This window comes from Onychostruthus taczanowskii, unplaced genomic scaffold, assembly GCF_017590055.1.
Source record: "Onychostruthus taczanowskii isolate IOZ18803 unplaced genomic scaffold, ASM1759005v1 scaffold4, whole genome shotgun sequence".
NCBI classification, from domain to species: Eukaryota; Metazoa; Chordata; class Aves; order Passeriformes; family Passeridae; genus Onychostruthus; species Onychostruthus taczanowskii.
Window position 1 is genome coordinate 23860664 of NW_024501459.1, and position 21281 is coordinate 23881944.

Here is a 21281-nt window from a genome sequence, read left to right on the forward strand (position 1 = left end):
CTCTCATGTCTAATGAAATAAATGAAACATTTTGAACATGGTCTTGAGTGTACATACTATTGTACATGATGTCATCAAAATAGCAAATTATCATGATGCAGATGTTGTCTGATATTTTTTCTTAGATGTAGTTTAGTATTCTTTAAAAATGCCTCTTTTTTTTATTTTTTTTTAATTTTTTTTGGGCAACAGCAATTTTCTGTATTCACAAAAGCAGAAGTCAGTAATACCTCTGAAATACCTCTAAACTCCTGCTAGGGTAATACAATTTTAGAATCTGTAGTATGTATATAAATCTAAAACAATGTGATGCTCTTATGTTTATTCTTGTCTGTCTTTCAGGAAAGTAGAGAGTGATAAGCCACGGCTTAAAAACCCCATCAGAAATTCCCATTCACAAATACTTAGGCGGCTTTCAGTTTCAACAGCTCCCACTTTTGAAACACAGTAGTGTCAGTGAGAGGCGATCATGCAATTTCTCTTGCCGCATAGATCTTCCCGCCTAGAAAACTATATTTAGGAGGGCTGTTCTTCACGCTCTTCGCCTCGGACCTGCCACATTCTCATCTGACTGCTCTGAGCTTCGCGGGAGAGCCCCTGAGTGTTTGTCCCTCCCCAAGCCTCGTCCGCATAAGCTAACGCCTCGAAGCAGGATGGAGATGTCTCCAGCGAAACGCCGCATGAAAACGCCGCTCGGCATCCCCTGCCTCACTATGTAGAACTCATTTGTGAAGCTGCTGCTTCACGGGGTGGCCTGGCCCTGAGATAAATGGCCCGGCCCGAGGTACGCTCGTGGTCCCGAGGTAAACGGCCCAGCCCCGAGGTGCGCTCCCGGCCCGGCGCTGGGGTGAAGGCGGGCAGATCCCGGCAGTCGCCCCGTCGGACGCTCCCCAGAGCGCTCCCGGCGCCCTGCGCACCCTGCGCGCTTCGGCGGCGGCAGCGGCGGCCGAGCGCACCGCAGCGCTCCCGCCGCAAAGGCGCGGGCATCGCAGGCATCGCCGGCATCGCCGGCATCGCAGGCACGGCAGGCATCCCGGGATGCCGGCAGCGCCCCGCTCGCAGAGCCTCTCCTCCGCAGGCTCGGCGGGGAGAGCCCCGCGGCAGCGCAGGCCCCGGTTGCAGAGGCTCTCGGTGGCTCGGCGGGGAGGGCCCGTGCGGCGGGAGGAGGCGCCCCTGGCCCGGGGCTGCGGGGACCGCGGGGCCGCCGCCCCTTTAAGCTCCAGCTGTTCCTTTCTGCGGCGCCTATTTTTAGCGCGTCCTCTTGGTAGCATCCAGCTCTGCCCCCTCTCTCTCCGCGCTCCCCCGTCCCCCCCCGGTGGTAGGTTCCGCACGGCGGGGGGACTGAGCATGTCCGAACGCGCTCGGCAGCGGCCGCCGCGCCGGGGCTGCGCTCGCTCGCAGCGCGGGAAGGAGGGCGCGGGCGCCGCCGCCGCCGCCCGCAAGTAAGTTTGTCCGCGGGCGCGGTGCGGTGCGGTGCGGTCCGAGCGCGGTGCGGTGCGCTCCGAGCGCGGTGCGCGGCTGCGAGCGGCGCTGGGAAAGGCGGGCGGCTCCGCTGGCCCCGCGGAGAGGGCGCGATGCGAAAATAGCGAGCGAGTGTCGGCGCAGCCAGCGCACCGTAAGAGTCAGCGAGGATGCGGTGTTCAAAGGAGTTTCTGATTTAACAGATGATGCCGCAGGAAAGAAGCAGTTTGCGGAGAGAATCTGTAACGACACAGGTTTTTTGCTCTCTCGTGTGACAATTTATTCTAGGTGTTCTTTCAGTTTAGAGGAGGTGCAGTGTTTTAACTTATTGTCAGTAACAAACCAATACCGAAGTGTGCCCCGAGAGTTTTGCCTCTGAAAATGGGATTTTTATACTAATTTTAAAAAATGGTTGTTTTGTTGTTCAGTTCACCTGTAAATGGGTTTAACGCTACTTGTTCCTAATACTAGGGAACGTAAAGTTTTTCACTTGACGCTGAAAGCGGCATGGTGTACCTAGTTTCTTTTCATGTGCTCTAAACCGAGGAAAGGTTTCAGAAGCTGCTTCCCTATTCAAAGGAAGGTTTTTGATGTTTGCAAAGTTGTATTAAGATAGTTTTCTAATTAAAATCATAATAGGGGAAGGGGAACTTGAAGGGCTTAGCGTGTCACTGGTGGAAGAATTGGACTGAGGGCCAGTAATATGCTCTTCGTGGACAGCCTGTCTTAATTTTCATCTGACTATGTCTGTAGGTGTTGTCAGTCTAATGACCCAACTTTTAACATTTTTTAAGCCTTGCTTGTCTTTGCACAGTGACTTAGATTTGGTGTAGTACTCAGACATGAATATTCATATAAGCTTAAATGTCTGTATGTTGAGCCTCGTCAGAATTTAGGTGCATTTAAAAATAGTTACAGACGCAGGAGATGCCATTCCTACTGTGCATATCCTTGCGTCCGTTAATTAGCTTTATGTGGAGACTGGAAGACTCCTGGATTCCGTACCTCTGCAACTCTTCAACTTCTCCCTTCTCCCAAATGAGACTCCCTCAACTCTGCCCGCCGAAGCAGCGTTCCCAGAGAGTAACAATTGATCCGTGGGTTTCTGAAAGCCAGTTTATGTGATTCAGCTCTGGTTTGTGCACAAATAAACTGCTGCCCTGTCAGTTCCATTTTTATGAGTATGCGATAATGGGGGGAAATTGAATTCTTGAGTTGATGCTTGTAAAAGACCACAAGAAAATGCAGCAAGAAAGAACAGCCTGTGTTGATAACATAGTGGGAAATAAGAAGGGAAATTCTTGTGCATGGCAACCTGCCATTTTTCTCATGTGATTAGATTTGATCTGAAATAATACCTAGTATTTTAAAGAATAAATTTATTTAAAATATGAGTAATAGTCAAAGTTGGAATGTTAAAAATGCCAAATGCCTTTCCTTATGTTCCTGGAGTAATAATTTGTTTAATCATTTGGGTTGTATTTTACTGTTAGGATGTTTTAATACTATTTATTTTAGTTTCAGAGGTCATATATATTAATAGAATTATTTCAGCATCCTAACCAGATAAGGATTCTTTGATAGTCAAGCATATGCTAATAGAGCATATAAGGATATCCTTAAAATATATGTTGTGAATTATAATTCCTGTGCAGTCTCAGTTGATTATTTTTTCTTGTCCAGGTTTGAGCCCAACTAGTGGAGATGAAAAAATTATTATAGTAACAGTGGGGTTACGTATTGTCTGGTTAGCAGATGCAGTGTTTGCACAGCTATATTTCCCTTTAAGCAGAAAAAAGAAAAATAAAAAAAAGGTAACTAATCTTCTTTCACAGTGCATGTCTTTCTGTAAAAACTTTTTTCTTCACTGTGTGCTTAATCTAAAGAAATATCTTCCTTGGGTTTGTTTGTTTGAAAAAAAATGTGTCATCTTGCATTGTAGGAAATATACATACTTACTCCTCCTGGATTTGGGGGAATAACAGAACTATTAAAAGAAATGTCAAAATACTTCTTTTTTAGTTGAATTTCACTTAAAAACTATATCCCACTTTCTCCTCCCCCCACCCCCCAGATCCCCAAACTCCGATAATAATGACATAAATTTTTCTCATAGAGACGTGACGATTCTTTAGGGCTGGTAGCAGTAGGCAGTAGTCTAGGATTGTCAGCACTGATGATCGTGTGTTAATTCACAAGGTCTTTATATACTTGTTTTTGTTGGAGAGCTGCTGTGACTTACTTCTCCTTCACCCTTTAGTAAGTTGCTGTTCTTTCTTAAGTTACGGTAGCAAAACCATTAAATTATGTGTACTATTGACACATATGGGAGGTGACAACCTTACAGAAGCAAGCAGTTACTGCTGGCAAGCCTGGTCGGGTGTCAGATTAGCACAAGATTGTTACATGATTGTGAACGGCTTAGCTCAGGAGATACTGATACTTTTGTGTAGTAAAGCCATTTACTTGAACGTGGGACGGCTTCCTTGTTCATTGCAGCAGATATTTGTTAGGTAGGGTGTCTCTGGTGTGTGAACAGTTGCCATCGGAGGCAGAAGGAGCATTTTGAGATAGGCAAAGGATTGTGCATGTTTTGAAGCCGTGGGGAAGACCTTCAGGTGTTCAGACATTGCTCTCTTAATATCAACAGAGGTATTTTGTTCCTGGGCCAGATGCTTGTGTGGCTCCTGCAGCAGTGAGCTGTAAATTACCCTGCTATTCCAGCATCTGCTCCAACAAGTTTTACTGAAGATTAGATACAGATACAGAGATGGTAGCTCCTGGATATCTCATGATGTGTCATGCACTTTAAAACAGGAAGTTATTTGATCTTCAGGTTAAAATCTTTCAGATGGAGCAGATGCCCCTGTCACAGAAAAACCTTATCTGTGGCTGCAGCAGTACGAGTAGTGAGTTCCTCCTGTATGTAAAGCTACTGCTGTATCTCTCCACTATACACCGAAGCAAGTGATGACTTCCTGCTTTCTTACATTACTCTGGCAAAACAGGGATTGAAGACATATTTAATATTTTTTTGTTGTTGTTGTTATTCTACTGCCTACTAATAGGGTGAAATGAGAGAGAGAAGTAGGGGGAAGATCATAAACCTGTGTCAGTCTTCCGTGATCTACTGAGAGCTAATTTGAGGTTTGGCTCCCTAACTCTTGAATGTCACGAGGATCACTTTGTTACTCCTCAGGAGTACACTTATTATCTTTGTTATTTGATGATTGAGAAATCATGAAAGAAGAGCGATGTTTGACATGGGAGCAAAGGGAAGACAGAGAGGACAGCTACAAGCTGGATGTGTGCCATAATGGAGTTCTCAGCAGAGCATGAACACAGAGCAAAAACCCTGTCTGTTACAAAACAAAGGATTGGACTTTCTCTGTTGGCTCCCTAACTCTTGAATGTCACGAGGATCACTTTGTTACTCCTTAGGAGTACACTTATTATCTTTGTTATTTGATGATTGAGAAATCATGAAAGAAGAGCGATGTTTGACATGGGAGCAAAGGGAAGACAGAGAGGACAGCTACAAGCTGGATGTGTGCCATAATGGAGTTCTCAGCAGAGCATGAACACAGAGCAAAAACCCTGCCTGTCACAAAACAAAGGACTGGACTTTCTCTGGGGCCAATGTGTAATGTCTTGCCCATATAGCACTGGGATGGTAACATAAGGGGAAAAAATGGAATTGTGTGAGTTCCTTCATGAATAGCTTGAGAATATGAAAAGTGTATCAGTCTCCTCTTTATTTTCTTTTTGCTGGAGCTGGTTATTTTCAGGCTTAGAGTGATAAGTCTAAATCAATTTATGTATTTCTGAGCTGTTATTCCTTATTATTTGGGCCACATTCACTACCCTCCCCCACCCCAAAGTTAGTACTTTGTTTAACAGTGGGTCGATTTTGGAAGCCTGACTGATTTGAAAAGGAGAGTTAAAATTTGTGAAGGAACAAGGAGATTTCTCCAGCACAGTTGTGGGCATTGTAAAACTTGAAGGGACCTTGAGGGACTTGAAGTGATTTGATGAGACTTACCATTTAGAAAAAAAAAAATCTTAATTTAATATTTTGGGGTAAATCCCTCTCAACACTTGTATGTCCATTGTGCACTTTCCAGTTATTAATTACCCCAAGTTTTTGCTATTATTATCTAATTTTTAGGCTAGTGTTTTTATTCAACTTCCAGCTATCAGGTCTGGCTATTTGCCTGTTTAAAGAGCTACTTAGTGTCCAATTTTTTAATAGGAAAATCTGTATCAATTGATGAAGGCCTCTTGATAAGACTGAGTTCATCAAATCTTTTGCTGTTTATGTATTTTCAATCCTGTTTTGTTTTTGTGTCTGTCAGTTAGACTGTTTTCTGCCTCTTGGAAGCTATGCACCTACTGTGTCCTGGATGCAAATGCTTTTCTGAATGTGCAGTACCTTTGCACACAAATTAAATGGTAAGGGCATGAAAAATCAGGGCCTTAATAGGAAAGAGAGACTGTAAAGAAAGCTCTGATGGTGAAGTAGGTACAAGTTGTCTTACTCTTTGTTGGGAAATCTATCAGTAGTCAACAGTGAAAGATGAATGAAAAGAATTGTGAACAGTAGGCAGAGCTTAACAGACCTTAGCAAAAACAAGACCATTTCTGTGGAACTTTGTTAGGCTGTGGATGGGAGCCTTAGTTGTGCAAGATCCACTGCTGCAGTTTACACATTATTCAGTCATCAGTGACCAAAGACTGACACTTTGGGACATTCACCCTTTGCATCCCTGTGAAGAGCAGTTGACATATTTGCAATCATGGATGTATGATGTTTCTTACTGACCATGTAAAACAAGGCTGTAGCAGTTCTGTCTCAAACCTGGGATGACTCTGGAGATATTGCCTCCTGAAAGTGTAGGCACCTTGTTTGTTCAGTTGATACCCTTGGTATCCACTTCTGTTCTGGAAGGTATTCTCACAGCCATCAGGATAGATTACTAGAATCCATCCTGTCTGTCTTCAGTGGGTGATCTCACCCACCCAAGCACCAAATTTGGAGAAAAAATATGCAACGTGAACTCGTAGCATGGCTGCTTAAATGGTATGCTTTTTCTTTCCAGACATTATATATACAATTCTCATTTATTTCACTGTGAACTTGACTTGTGGAAGCAGAAAAGAATTGTCTGCCTCCTGTGTTCCTTCATATAAAATGCTTCTGGGGCGCATAGATGTGAAACAAATTTCATAGGTAAAACATAGTTCAACTGAAGTACTTGCATAGATAAATAGCATCCAGAAATCTTTACATAAACTTTATATATGACATGCATACAAAGATAAGACTTTGATACTGTAGTCAGAACTGTGGTTTTCCCCAGAGCATAACACAATCAGATTCCATGAAGATACTTCTTAAAATAACTGTAAATACATTATTAGATATTCCTTAACCTAACCGTAGCTATATAAAACCTTAGTAATAAATCATATTTCATAAATAATACAGAGCACACTAAAAGTGTGAATATTTATAGTTACTGCAGTGCAATTGGATTCACTTGTGAGTTTTCTTTTACTTCCTTTCTGATTTTAAATTATTAATACTGTTCTATTTCAGAAATTGATATTTGTATACCACTGATGTAAATCCAATCTATTCAGTCATATGAATCTTTGACAGTTGAATTCCAAGTGGTCTTATGCATTTTGTTGAAAAAAAAAAGCCAGAGCATCCATGTTGTTGATAAAAGGGTATTCCAAGGTGATTGATCAATTAATATTGTATCTTTTGTAGCTTCTGGAAAGAGAAACTGTAACAGCTTTTAAATCCCCTTTAGAGAAGGAAACAACTCTTAACCAGGACTACAAGAAGCAATTGCAAGAAAAAAGGATGCAATGGGAAGCAAAGTGTTTTTTTCTTCTGGCTTTAATTCTCCATTGGAATCTTATTGTTACTGTCCTTGAGTTTTCAGTAATTTTCTCTGGGATTACTTTTATTTTTCCTTTTTTCATTTTTCCTGGAGTGACTATAAACACTAACTGCAGTGAAATATTATAGCCATAGGACTAATGCTAACTCATTAGTAGTCAATCTCACTTCTACATGAAATCTCAATCCCCTTGTTGTACTTTCTGCTTGAATAGCTTTCAAAGAACCACTCTAATTTTATTTGTGGACTTAAACTACTGATAGAATTCCCACTCATACCTTCTGTTGCCATACTATATTACCATGGCAAAAATAAATTGTGTCTTTCTTTGCATGCAGTTTCCATATGCCAGAAAGGATGATAGTAGCAGGAATTGGCTGGTCCATGTGGAATGCTTGACTGTGAAACCCCTTGCATATGCAAACTGTCATACCTCCTTTTTGTGGTTTTGTTTTTTGTTTTTTTTTCCCACTAGGGTCTGCCTTACCTGAAATCTTACATACCTGAGTTTGTGCTCCAGTGAGAAGTTTTACCTGAAGCAATAAGAGACTTAGACACCTCTAAAATGGGAACAGTTGAATAGCTAAGTATAAGGAATTGTAAGGAATCTTTTGAGGTGGCAGTAACTGAAATGGCAGGAACATCTGTAAAATGAAGATATTACTAGCTGCACAACAGAGCATGATATGAAAAGACAAGTTCATTAATGTTGGTGAAATACTCTGATACTTGGACAGGCTCATGGGGAAATTGATACTTCTGGCAGAAGTATCCTAGAAGAACTTAACTAGAGTACCCTAAGGCTATAGGTTGAACAACTCTGATCACACTAAACACCAAATTCCTTACATGCTTACTCAGTAAATGGTGCTCTCTGAGTGTTGGTGGAAACAAGTGCAGTGCTCTGTGAAGACATAACTGAAAATTGTGTAAAGCTGTTAATCTCTCCTTTTGGAGAAGATTGTTCAGACACTTGGTGACCTGTGGCTCTTAACCGTGTTGAAAATAGCAGCCACAGTATATGAGGTGTTGGTACCTAATGAAGTCCCCATCAAAGTACAACCAACCTTCTGAACTGGGGGAGAAAAGCCCCTTGTACTGGTAATGTGGCTGTGAAAGAAGAGATCTGCGCAACTGTTTGCATAATCATTAGTGAGAGTAAGTGAATGCACGCAGCAGCAAATAAGGCAGAATTAAGGTACAGATAGTCCTGATTTTGATGAGTGTGATACTTTCCATAAAGGAAATATCATCAAAATCATGTTATATGTCTGCTGGAACTCTAGTGCATATATACATCATATCCAACAGCACTAGCAGAGGTCTGCAAAGTGGTTAAACCCAGAGATGGAGGCAGTGGTTGTCATTGGCCAGGAGGAGGAGCAGCATGGCTGGGTGGAGTTTGCAAGGTTTGGAATGAAATGTAAGCAGACATTATAGGTAGGGACCTTAAAGATTATCTAGCTCCAGCTGCCCTGCCATGGGCACGTCTCCCACTAGACCAGGCTGCCCAATGCCCCATCCAACCAAGCCTTGAACACTGCCAGTGAATAGGGCATCCACCACTTCTGTGGGCAATCTGTGCCGGCTTTTTTATGGGGACACGGTGAGCAGTGTCACAAATGTTGCAGAAAATGTTGCAGATAGTGTTGCAGGAAGTTTTGAGTAAGGCTTAGATTATTCCTAGATATAAAGCTTGACCTCAATGAAGCTTTAAAGGGAAGGTATTGCAAATATAGTAATATTGAGAAACATCCAGAAGAGATACCCTCGCATTCCCGTACATACTTTCCCCAGGTTCCTTTACCTTCTGCCTTCCCCAGATTTCAAGGTCCTGTGAGTCAAACATGGTGAAACTGTAGCACAGGCAGAATGCAAACTTGTTACTGCTCCTCCCAGTATGCCCTCAGTCACTTCTAACCACTTCAATTTCACAGGTACACGCCCGAAGGCACACGTTTGGTGAGATTTTGAGGCAACGGGCAGTAAAAATGAATTTTCCTAATGAATAGATATCTCATCTTCTGTCGCCTCCTTTGGGGAACATAAGATACCAGTGGTTGGAGCCCATGGATCTTTCTTCAGCTGAAATAAAGGAAATCTTGAGGAAATATGAAGTTGTCATTGATAGGGAGGAAATTGTTCCATCTCCGTGATCTCCACATTCCTGTAACTGCTAATTGCATCCTGTTTTCTACTTCCCCTTTGCAGTTATTTTAATTACAACTCACTACATTGAAAGTACCTGTCTGTTGCTGTCTGAGTGAATCCAAAAGGAAGAAGAAAGAAAAAAAAGTAAAAAAAGTCCTGTATTTATTCCACATTTTTAAAATGCTCAGTCATGTTATAGATCAGTTTTCTGGTTTTAGTTTTCCAAATGTATACCTCTATGTATACATCTTATTATCTAAAGATCTTTATGATTTGGTTTTAATAACTTCCTCTGAAAAGCACAATAACTCAATTTTCCAAAGCTATGTAAATATTTTCCAGGTGTACTAATTCACATTTGCCAGTTTTATACCCGTGTAAGGGCAAAAGCATTGACCAATGTGCTTTAATACCTATGATTTAGGTAATTTTATGTTCAGTGGAGGTTGAAACATGACACAGATTGCCCAGAGAAGCTGTGGGTGCCCCATCCCTGAAAGTGTTGAAGGCAAAGCTGGATGAGGCTTTGAGCAACCTGGTCTAGTGAAAGGTGCCCCTGCCCATGGCAGGAGGGTTGGAACCAGATGATCATTGAGGTCCCTTGCAACCTGAATCATTCTGTGATGATTATTAGAAGGATTTTAAAGAGTAGTCTGAAAAAAGTGGGGCTAAATGAATATAAAATGTGCCAATCTACAGAAATACAGACTGGTGTGGTGTGAGGCAGTGAAGCTGGTGTCAGCAGCTTGTAGTGTTTTAGGTGCTTGTACCTGACATTTTATACCACAGTGCTTCACCAGTGGCACCATGCAAATTTCAGTGCATCCAGCATTCAGTTTCCATGCCAGGATTATATTACTCAAGTTTGTTTGGAGTTCTGGACTGTTGCAATTTTAAACCACTAGTGTTTTGTCATGTGTCTTTGTGTAGGAAGATTCCCATTTAATACAACCTGAACTGTGATAAATTAATGATTGTGACCAACTCTGAGCTGTAGGACATCTGAATTCTGCAAATCTGTTTATGCTTAAGAAACAAGTAATGGGCTAACTTGAAAGACAATCTTATTACATCTTCCAGACTGTTCTTGGTGCATTGTTAATCATACCTCTTCACAGGTAAAGAAAGGTAAAATGATAGTATTTTCCTCAAAGAAAACAAGCTTATCATCCATTTCTTGATTGTGGATTAGAAACACAACATTATTCCTGAAGGACTTCAGAATATAACCTTGTAAGTTGCTTTCTCCTAACACATATCTATTGTCTCATGTAAGAAAAGTTAGGAGAACACAGGAAACACTTCATTCTGGTAAATCATCTCAGCTAAAACAAGATTACTGTCATTGTTCCCTAGTATGTGATATTTAGAAAAAGTTTCTGTTCTTTGAAACAGTAATTTTTTGTGATACTTGTTTTGAAGTTGTCTCAAGTAGGTCCTTGATGTTGAAGAGAACATAAAATGCACAAAATATATGTATCTTTTTGGATGAAGGAAAGTTTTACTCAGTGCAAATGAGCATTTGCATTTATATCATAATGATTTAATGTACTTGTAAGAGTGCATGGCTCCTAAAAATGAAGAACAGCACTGAATCTGAGGTAACCATTTGGATCAAAACTTTTCTCTGCCTACCCCAAATCATCTAGCCTGCCTCTGCATACTTTGGCTTTTTTGAATATTTAGTTATTATGGATACACTTTTAGTATTGCTAGTTGGTTACACTAAGTTTTCCTTTTTTTAAAAAATGCTGATTCAGAAAAGTAATTTATGTGAGACCACTAGGGGTGTGTTTTAAGGATGGTTGCACTTGGGAGCCTAGTATCATAAAATTACTTGAGAGTGGTTGGTTAAAGGTGAGCTACAAGAACAATATTTAATTTCAATCTTAAATTAAGGTGTTGACTAATAAAGCTTGTGACAAGAGATTACAGAAACTATGGCTTAGTCTCTATGAGTACTACTACATTGAAATTCATGCCTAAACTTGTACTTTTTTCTTTCTTGCATGCTATCTGTATTTGATTTGAAAGATCACATCCAGTTCTGATCTTTCCTATCAACAGATGTTTTTGCTATGAATTTATGATCTAAACCAAATAAAACTGTACAGGCAACAATAGTTCCTCAGTAAAACAAAGAAGCTTAACCCTTCCCTTGAAAAGCTACTTCATCAGGCTGTAGAGTCCAGGACAAGGAAAGACTTTGACTAATTTTATTTTAACATATAGAAGAGCTGGATAATTTTCCCTTGAACAGCTCTACAAATTAACAAGTAGTGAAAAATAGGTTCTTCCTATGTGTTGGTGAAGGGTCAGATAGTGTATTGCTAACAGCTTTGAGCATGTGTGGATAATATTCCTACCTTCTATTCATCAAGAGAGAAGCAATCATGTTTATATTTATATATTTATTATAATTAGGTCCATGTGTATTTTTTGTCTTCTACTTTCTGGTTAATTGGTGGAACTAAGCTGCCATGAACTGGATATGCATGCTACTAAAACTATGAATTTGTAGTTTTTTCTTAATCAGCTTTTAAAGCACATAAGGAATGTTCTGGTGAAGCACCACTGGTTTTGTGATTTTTGTTTTCTTTTTTTATGTTAATGGTACCTAAATGTTGTTCACCCCAATGGAGAGAATGGCTGCAAAACATATTGCTGGTGGTGTGGTCAGGAGAGACCTCATTCTGTGATATAAACCCTTGAGTATTTTAATTGTAGTATAGATAGGAACAAATGCCTCAGTTTTGTTCTTTGCAATTCCCAGCCTGACATGGCAAGAAAAATGATTTGCATGTTTTTTATACTGCAGTATTTTGTGTAACTCTTTTGTTTCAAAAATTGCAAGTACCTCTACTGTGCTTGCCAGTAAAACAGAGATTACAGGAATAGAGCAAAACCCCCCTTCATTCTCCTCCAATTAATTTGATTCCTGCTAAAATCCTGTTTATGTCTGGAAAGGAATGACCTTGAAACATTGTAGTTCACAGTTCACATGTTTTGGTAAATATTGGCTTATATACTGGGTGACCGGAATAAAAATAATTAGTAGGCAGTGGACTCTTTTGTTGTTGAATTTCTTATTATCTTTTTGAGGTGTTCATTTTTTCATGTCCCTCTATTTGTTGTGTGAAGGATAAATTTAGTATTGTGGAATCAATAATGACATTTCCCATTCCATGGTCATGGCTCTTATTTAATGCTTTCAGCACAGTCATTTTTATAGATGCTCTGCATAATGTATCAGCATGGGCCAGATTTTTGTCCATGACTCAGAAAATGTTGTAATTATATTGGTGCAGGCTAAGCTCCATCTCTTACTTATGAGGCTATAGTCATGGTAGTGAGTTTTCTACATGAATGGAGAATTTGTAAGCCTGCACCAACATTAAATAAATAACCTCTGACAAGTGTTGAAATTTTATTTCAATTATGTGATAGTGTTTGGTTTCTGTCAGAGGGCTCTGTTGTTCTCCAGCACCCCCATTATGTGCATGCATTTGCAGTGAAGGGGAGGTAATTTGTGGCCTCCTGTTCTGTTGGGTAGTGGTGAAGTAATTTTGGTAAGAATGTATGTTGTCACTCTTGCTCCTCTTATTCCCTGAATTGCTTTGCAAGTGCCATGGTTGAATATTGCTGGAAAAAGTGCCTAATGTAGACCACCTGAAATTATGTGAAAACTGCTTGTAATAGCCTCAGTTTAATACCAGAAACAGAATAGAGGAAACTATGCACAAATATAGACAGCCTGAATCATCAGCTGCTGGTGAAAAACTCCTGTGTGCATCCAGCCAGGCGGAAAAAATACTGACTTCCAGTCTAGTTCAACAAAGCCATATGAGTTTTTAAAACTCATAGGCATGGGTTTAATCATTACAGTGTATCAGTTTTACCTGAATGAAGAGAAAAGAAGCAGTATGATTTTACATGAACAAGATGTACAAAGCTGAACTAACAACAGTGTCAGTTAGGCATTTGCAGGGCACAGGTGTCTGGATGTCCCATTTTCTCTGTTCTGCCTGTACTTTTTGGGATGATGCAGTTCTCAGGTTATATGTGGACATCACAGCTAAGAAGGGTAATAAGATAAGCCCCCTTTGGCTAAAAAAAGAACTGTGCTAAGCTTGAGGATGACGCACATGTAGGCTTTCCTTTGGACTTCCACCCGGAACTGCAAGAATACATGAGAACCCCTTCCTCCTCCGCTGCTGAGATCCAGAGGAGTCCCATATCACCCACTTCCTGTGTTAACCTGCTGAGAACAGCCTCCTAAAGCAGGCATGTTTCTGACCTTTATTCAGTGATCTGTCAAAATGTTTGGTAGGTAATGTGTGTTGTTTTTGCTCAACCCTGATTTCAATTCTGCTATTGTAATCCTAAAAATCAGGCTACTAAACAGTGGAATGAATGTCCAGTGTCATTTTGGTAGCACTTGAGCAAGCAGCACTGTTATCATTGGTATCATTGCATATAGAGTTGAATCTAATAATAAAAAATAAGACATTACTTAACCTTTTTGATGGTTTTCATATTCATAATGATTTGCTAAATAAGTTAGAACATTAAGAAACACCTAGATATATCTTTCTGAGGAAAAAGCATAAGAAAAAATTTAAAACCAATTCTAAGTTTTATTTAGAAAAAGATTAACTGTACAATTAGCTTTATTACAAAGGCATAACTAGGTCCCATTTTCTTCTTCTGTAATTGAAATGTCCCATGTGAGCATTTATAAATCTTAAAACTCTGCAAATGGAGACTTGAATACCCACCACGTTTCACTTCTGTCTTATTGATCTTAAGGCATTATCAACACTTACAAATAGAAAATTGCAAATCCATCTTAAAATTGAAGTGCTTGCCATTTGCATGATATTCTCTCCTGAGGCTTCTCTGTCTGAGATCTGTCTTTTCAATTACCATTTTCTGTCACTCAGAACTTCTTGCACTTTAATATTATAATACAAATACCTCTGAGTCTCTCCAGGTTTATCAGTCCTTTTTATGTTTCCATGCTGTTTTCAGTCCCAAGTAGATTTAAGGAAATGTTCTCAAACAACTTGATTGGTAAAGGTTCACAAAACAATAGTAACAGTTCATAATTTCATAGTTCTCTGAAAAAACCAAATAATTAGATTGTTTGTCTTTTGAATTTTAAGTGGAATTACAGCTTCATAAGATAGAATCTAGGGCTTCAACAGAACTTAATTGTCATGGCATAAATTATCTTCAAAATAAGAAAACTTTAGTATTGGTAGCATTTGTAGCATTCTTAGTGATGAAAGCAAAACATAAAAGAGTACATGCAGTGCTTGCGGCTCCTGTCTTATCCCTGTACCTGTAATTGGCCAGAAAAAAAAAAAAAAGAAATATCACAATAAAAGGTTCATATAATTGGCTACTCTGTTCCAATGCTAAGGTCAAAGCAGTGTAATGTCTGTGCTGATATTTTTTGCTGTTCTAAATCTTGGGTCTTAGCTGTTCCTAAATAGAATCAAATTCAGTCATTGCTAGGCATGATTTTCTGCAGTGCTAAATTCTTACTGATTTTTAAAAGTTTAAAAATATTTGGGCTTTTACTGAGGAGAGTAAGAGCTGTGTGTGGTGATGATGGTTGAAATCAGACAAAAAGTTGCATGCCAAGGCACAGTGAACACAAGACCTTATCTTGCCAGGCTCCATCATTGAATTCTGCATAACTAAATTTGAACTTTGCTCTTGAATTTCCCAATGACAGTGCCTATCTTTCTATCCATGAATGACCCTAACTACTTGACATACTGCCTTATTTTCTTAAATTCAGCCCTCACAAATACTATGTCTTTATTTTTCAGGTTAAGTTTAAGGATGGCATTTTTCGTTTTTATGTTTTGTAAGTGGCAGTACAGGTAACTGAATTCAACCCTTTAACTTCTTTTTTGTTTATGTACCTGTTATAGGAAAACTAAAAGCAAGGAGTCATTGTTGGGTGTTTGGCTGCAAAACTAGATGTTAGATGCATGCTAACAAACTGAGCATTTTTTTCTGATATTTTACAGTGATCCTTTTGGAATTGATATAACCTGCTTTTAAATTTCTCCAGTTGTGGTGTTAAATTTCCTGAGTATCTAACTGTGAGTCTTATGCCTCTTACTTTTGAAAATGCTGTAGTTTTTGCTCAATTGCTTCCTTGTCAGTGTGATTCATACATTTTCTACAATATCTCTCATTTGACAAAGTAAACCTATGTGCTATTTCATTACTCCAGTGGTGAATTTTAATTTGTTTTATATTTTAATTTCTTCTTGAGAAGTGACTTTATGACCTCAGTTTTATGAGTCAAGAAGCTCCCTTCTGTGAAATCAGTCTGCTTTTTCTGTTTGACTGAGGCAAATTTCTATGTACAACCTGAGCACAGAACTGTTTTTACAGGCTTTTGTTAGGAAGTTTGATGGACTTTTTTGATCCAGCTCTGGTCTTGTCATACACATTTACTTAGAATTTTTCTAGTCTGTGTTTTAGTGAATGCTCTGATGTTGATATCTTGATTCATTCACTGTACATGTCCTTTCAAGTGCTTAGGATAAAGCCTGTTTTAGATGTGTATTCAGTGCAACCTACATTGTTCCAATTCATCTCTGTGCTTCTTCCTCTGCTCAGAATGGAGTGGGTATAATTTTGGCAGCAAGATTTCATGCTACTTGTTGCTCATAAAGTTGAAAACTCCATCTGGAGAAGATACTAATCCAAACTGTTATTCTGGTGCAGTTTGTTTTGAAGTTATTTGTTTCAGACTGGGACTGGGACCAGAGACCAGCGGTATGTTAGATAAAGAGGGTCTCCTTTGGAAATATTTTTTAGTATATTTAGGTGTGTACATACAGTTTCAGACTGCTTCATGTCCAAGCTGATCTATGTTGTCTTGAGTATGTTTGTGCCTTTCTCTCTCTCTCTCTCTCTCTCTCTCAAACATGTTAATTTTCATGCGGATTCATCAATTTTCTTATTTTTTTTTTTTTATTTATTTCACAAAGTCAAAAATAAAATTGCTTTGACCTAGATTTCTTGCAAATTCTTTAGGTTCTATTGCACATACTACTTGGAAATTATAGTTCAGTTTGAATGGGAAGGTTTAAGTTTTTTCTAATTGCATTTTAGCAGTCAGATGAAGTATTGTATCTAGTATTGTGTGAAGTGTTGTTTCTTCTATATGCAAAGTTGGTAATTTAGGCTCAGCCATTTGTGAGCAATTTTTTACAATATTTAAAATTCCTGTCATATAACAGAGGATCACTGGGAAGTATTCATGGAGGAAATAGTTTCTTCTGATGTTGCTAGATTGGTCTTGAGATCTTGTTTCTAATTAACAAGAAGAAGCCCAGCAGCATCCTTTCATATCAGGAAGAAAACTAGGGAACATGTAGCATTGAGATAAGGCAAAAAGAAAAAAAAAGAGAAGTTCTTCAGCAGAATCTTGAAGACAGTCTCGTGAGTTGCAGTTTTTCATTTTAGATTTAATTTTCCTTTGTAAACTGCTTAGGAAAAATAAAAAGAAAATAAAAGGTAAGACTATTTTTCAGGAAGAATGAACTCTTCTAATCTTTACCTACATGTGGCTGCTGCAAAATACAATCGTTAGGTCATAGACATATAGCAGCAAATAAAAATGTAATAGCTTAAAGATAAGCCTAATCACAGACAAAATCTGATACCCAGTCGTCTCTGTGAGCGGCTTGCCCTCTTTCCTCACAGTCTCGTGGGAGTGTGTCCCTTCTGTAAAATCTTCCTGTTTTCCAGATTTTGCCTACCCCTCCTTGGGAAACTGTGATTTCTTGCAGGGATGCCTGCTAGGAGGTCCCTCTGGGAGCAGGTGTGGACCCAGGGCATGTTTCTGCCACCATCACTTGCCATCTGGGCTGCTTTATTCACCTGGAGTTCACATTCTTAAACATATGTACTGATATTTGTTCACTTCTATTTTCTCTCCCGTGTGTATTTGTGCATTCATAAACCAACATGTTTTGAACAGTAATGGTTTGCATTCTCTAACCCAGAAGTAGACTAAGGGCTTAGAGGAAAGGATATTTAGTTTATTACAAGGCAGAATATGTAAACCAAATTTTTCCTAAGTTCTGTGTATATGTAATATTGAGTCTTTAATTTCTCTCTTCTGCACCCTTAATTTAATCTTAGTGAAAGGAAGGATGTCAGCTCTAAAAACTACATTTAGAGCTGTGACAAACAGCATTCACTGCAAAATGGGATTTCTGACAGAAGCAAATATGGTTCTAAACAGTAGTTCTGCTTCCCAAAAAGGCAGAACCATTGTAACACCCTATGATGGGGTGACAGGCAGGGCAATCCAGGCAATCACTGTAATTTGCTACATATACTTAGTCCTGAATGACTTAAAGTAATTATCTCCATAAACCTCCATAAGTGGGGTGTGTGCCCCACTAGATTTATGCATTTCAACATGGTGGTTCTGTTCATTCATTGCTGGCCAAAGAGTTTCTTAATTCTGTTTTGTATACATACATATGCTGAAGGCCTTAGTTATTAATAAAATATAGTAAACTATTTTTTCAACCTTCAGAAATCCATTTAAGTTACAGATGAGATTATGAGCCTGGATAGATGAGTTGTGATTCCTATATAGCTTTTTGGAAATATTGTACACATTCTCCTGTAAATTCAGGAAATAGGCAGGCAGCTCTTAGTGAAGTTTACAGTATCTAAAACAGGGATTGATTTGTATTCTTTGGGCTATGTTCTTTAGCTATGTCAGGATGATAAACAGAAACTCCATGTTAATCTGACTTAGTAAGGAGCTTTCAGGATGCAAGTTAGCAGATTTGTAATCTGCCTGTTTGTAAACAGATACAGTTTTTGACCTTGCTCGTTGTGGATGTGCTTCATCACTGCCTCTTCAGAAGAGCATAACGCATTTTCCCCATTACCTAAATTGCACCAAAAAAAAAAAAAAAATGGAAGCCAGAGCTTTCTGCCATAGATTTCTCAAATAACTGCATTATCCCACAGCGGAGGGCCTAGTGCTGTTTTCATGTTCTTATGCAATGCTTTTAATCCTCAGTGATCAGCATCCTTTAAGAATTACTGTCCAGTTTTTCACTCCCATTATTTTTATGGGCTCAAAGTACACATACACTTGTGCTGCTTAGAAACCACTGTGTGAAATAAATTGATTAATAACAAGCTGTATTTAAGTGTTCCACTGCTGGGTCTGTTGTCTTTTTCTATTACTTTTTTTACTCTTGTTTTTATTAGGCAAAATAAATCATGCTTGTCATTTAGTTGGCTGAAAAAAAGTGAACACCAAACTCTTAAATTCTACCTCTTTAAAGTGCTGAGTGTTAATTTGGCTTCTCAGTAGAGACTGTCTTGAGAGGCAATATGACTATATTATAATTGTGTGAAAGCAAAACATCTGCAAGACTGAAGGAACATAAAGTAGGTTTGTTTCCTAATAAGGTACTTGAGAAGGAATTAAAATTATTAAAAAGATATTACTGCTGTGACATGTAAAATAATCCAGTGGCTTGCATCTTCCATTTCTCACACAGAAAGCAGAAGTTACTTAGTGGGAATCTCAGAGACATCTCATCCTTGGAAGTTTGCTTGCATAACTTTATCTTTCTAAGATTAAGCCAACCAAAAAGGTGTCAGGTTGGGTAATACTGTGGAGATTTTACCGAGAAAATAGGACCAGATTTCACATTTTGCATTTTCCTCAATCCAGTTTATACCCTGTCAATCATATCTATTCTTGTGTCAGTGGTGCTTTAGTTTGGCAGTGGGGTGATAGTATTCCTGTTGCCTTTTCTATGAAAAGTTAAGTCCCTGGATAGCTTTTCCTACTGTATGCCCATTCAGAGTATCAGCACTTGATCCATGAATCCCAGCTGCAGAGTGAGAGTGTAGTGGTGACTGTGGATCTAACTACTGCTGTGTGTAGCAACTCATTTTCCTTTTACATGACCTTTTTTCCCCATGATTTAAAAATGTCAAATCCAGAAACAAGTAGCTAGACATTGTGAATTACTCAGAAGTGCTGGCTGCAGCCAAATTCCCCTACTAACAGAGAAGTAATCAATTTACTCTTTCTTCTTTTTTTAAACTAAAAGTATACCTGAAGCTGACCAAAGAGCACATGGCTAAGTAATATCTTTATCAGAAGAACTTTTAATTGATTTTATATTAATTTATTTGTGAAGTCTCCCAAAATCTTGCAGGAGCTGCTGTATTTCTTTGTGCTTAGTGAACTCCTGCATCTTCCCAAAGTAAAAGAGTAGGCTCTGATGCTGGAGACTATTGCACCACTGCTAAGATGGCATGCTGCACATCCTGTCCTGGCACATTGTATCTTGCAATCAGTGGACAGATACTCTGTAAAGCAAAATTGAGTAACTCTATAGCAGACTGAAGCATCTGTCTCACCTACTCCCTGTCTTGGCTTCGTGCCTCTTGCACTTGATATCAGAGTTGCCTTGCATCACTAGAAAAGCTTACAGGTTTCTGGAAGGCATTTTGGGTCCTGACTTCAGGTGTTTTAGTCCTTCACTGAATCTATCGTTACTCCATGTGGTAGAATGCCAACTGCTGCCATTTTAATTCACACTGAATAGCAACCGAGTTCCTTGAGGTGAGTGGAGCTGCTTAATCAGGAATAAAGCTGTAAACAGAGTTTCAGAATCTCATTCAAGGAAATCTGGAAGAGACTTACTGAGAAACAGGAGAATGTCTATCTTGCCAAGCACTACCTTTTTTGCTCACGTTCACGTGTGTGCACAAATACCCATGTGCACAGCACCTTTGTCTCTAATGGAAAATTTGCAGTCAGTTGCAATTTGGCTTAACATGCTATACTATGGCCAGATATTCAGAGAAAGATTTTGGATCTGAATTACCCATTTTCCTGCATAAAATTATTGGCTGTAAACCTTTTTGTTTTCTTTTTTTTCCTCAGCTAATTCTAATTAGTCATAAAGTGACTTCATGAAGTCACTTCTGACTAATGTCTCATGAAGTCATAACTGACTTCAATGGCTTTAAACTGAAAAAAGAGTAGATTAGATAAAGAAGGAATGATTTTCTGTGAGGATGGTAAGGCATTAGAAGAGTTGGCCCAGAGAAGCAGTGGATGCCCTGTCAGTGGAAATGTTCAAGGTCAAGTTGGATGTGGCTTTGAGCATCCTGGTCTAGTGGAAGGTGTTGCTGCCCATGGCAGGGAGATTGGAGCTGGATGATCTTTTCAAGTCCTTTCCAACAGAAACCATTCTATGATTCTGTGACTTCAGCTTCTCCAGCCATTTCAAGTAAGTAAAATACATTCAGTGACATATTGATCTGCCTATCATACAAGGAACTATGAAGCAGTTTGTTGTATGTTAAAGACCTAAGTGTTTCTTGCTTATATTCAGTTTCTCTTTTGGGTAAAAAAGATGTCATAAATGGCAGAGTTAAGGAGAGAACTGCAGAAGAGAGGTAAGCAAGCAATGACCAAATAAAAACTGCATAATGGAAGGAAACTTATTTGGGTTCCCTGAACATGATGCAGAATGAAAAATGTTTACCAGCGTTCATGACTAAAAAGAGAACCAGGTCATTCTGCCTTTCTTCCCTTCCACTGCCACTGTAAACACTCCCTCCTAACAGACCCTTTCAAACAGTTTTGTGTTTTTAGGCATTATCTTGCACGTCATCATGCTACTACATGCTGCCTTCCCTACTGAGAAACTATTACAGCACGCT

General features: G+C 39.2%; 1 protein-coding gene across 1 annotated transcript in view; it reads left to right on the plus strand.

Annotated features, from left to right (window-relative positions):
* The first annotated feature begins 1339 nt into the window (after positions 1-1339).
* OXR1 (oxidation resistance 1) overlaps positions 1340-21281 on the plus strand; it is a 259126-nt gene continuing 239184 nt past the window's right edge. The window contains exon 1 of the mRNA XM_041412597.1: positions 1340-1442. The gene's annotated coding sequence lies outside the window, so the exon portion shown is untranslated. The remainder of the gene's footprint in view (positions 1443-21281) is intronic.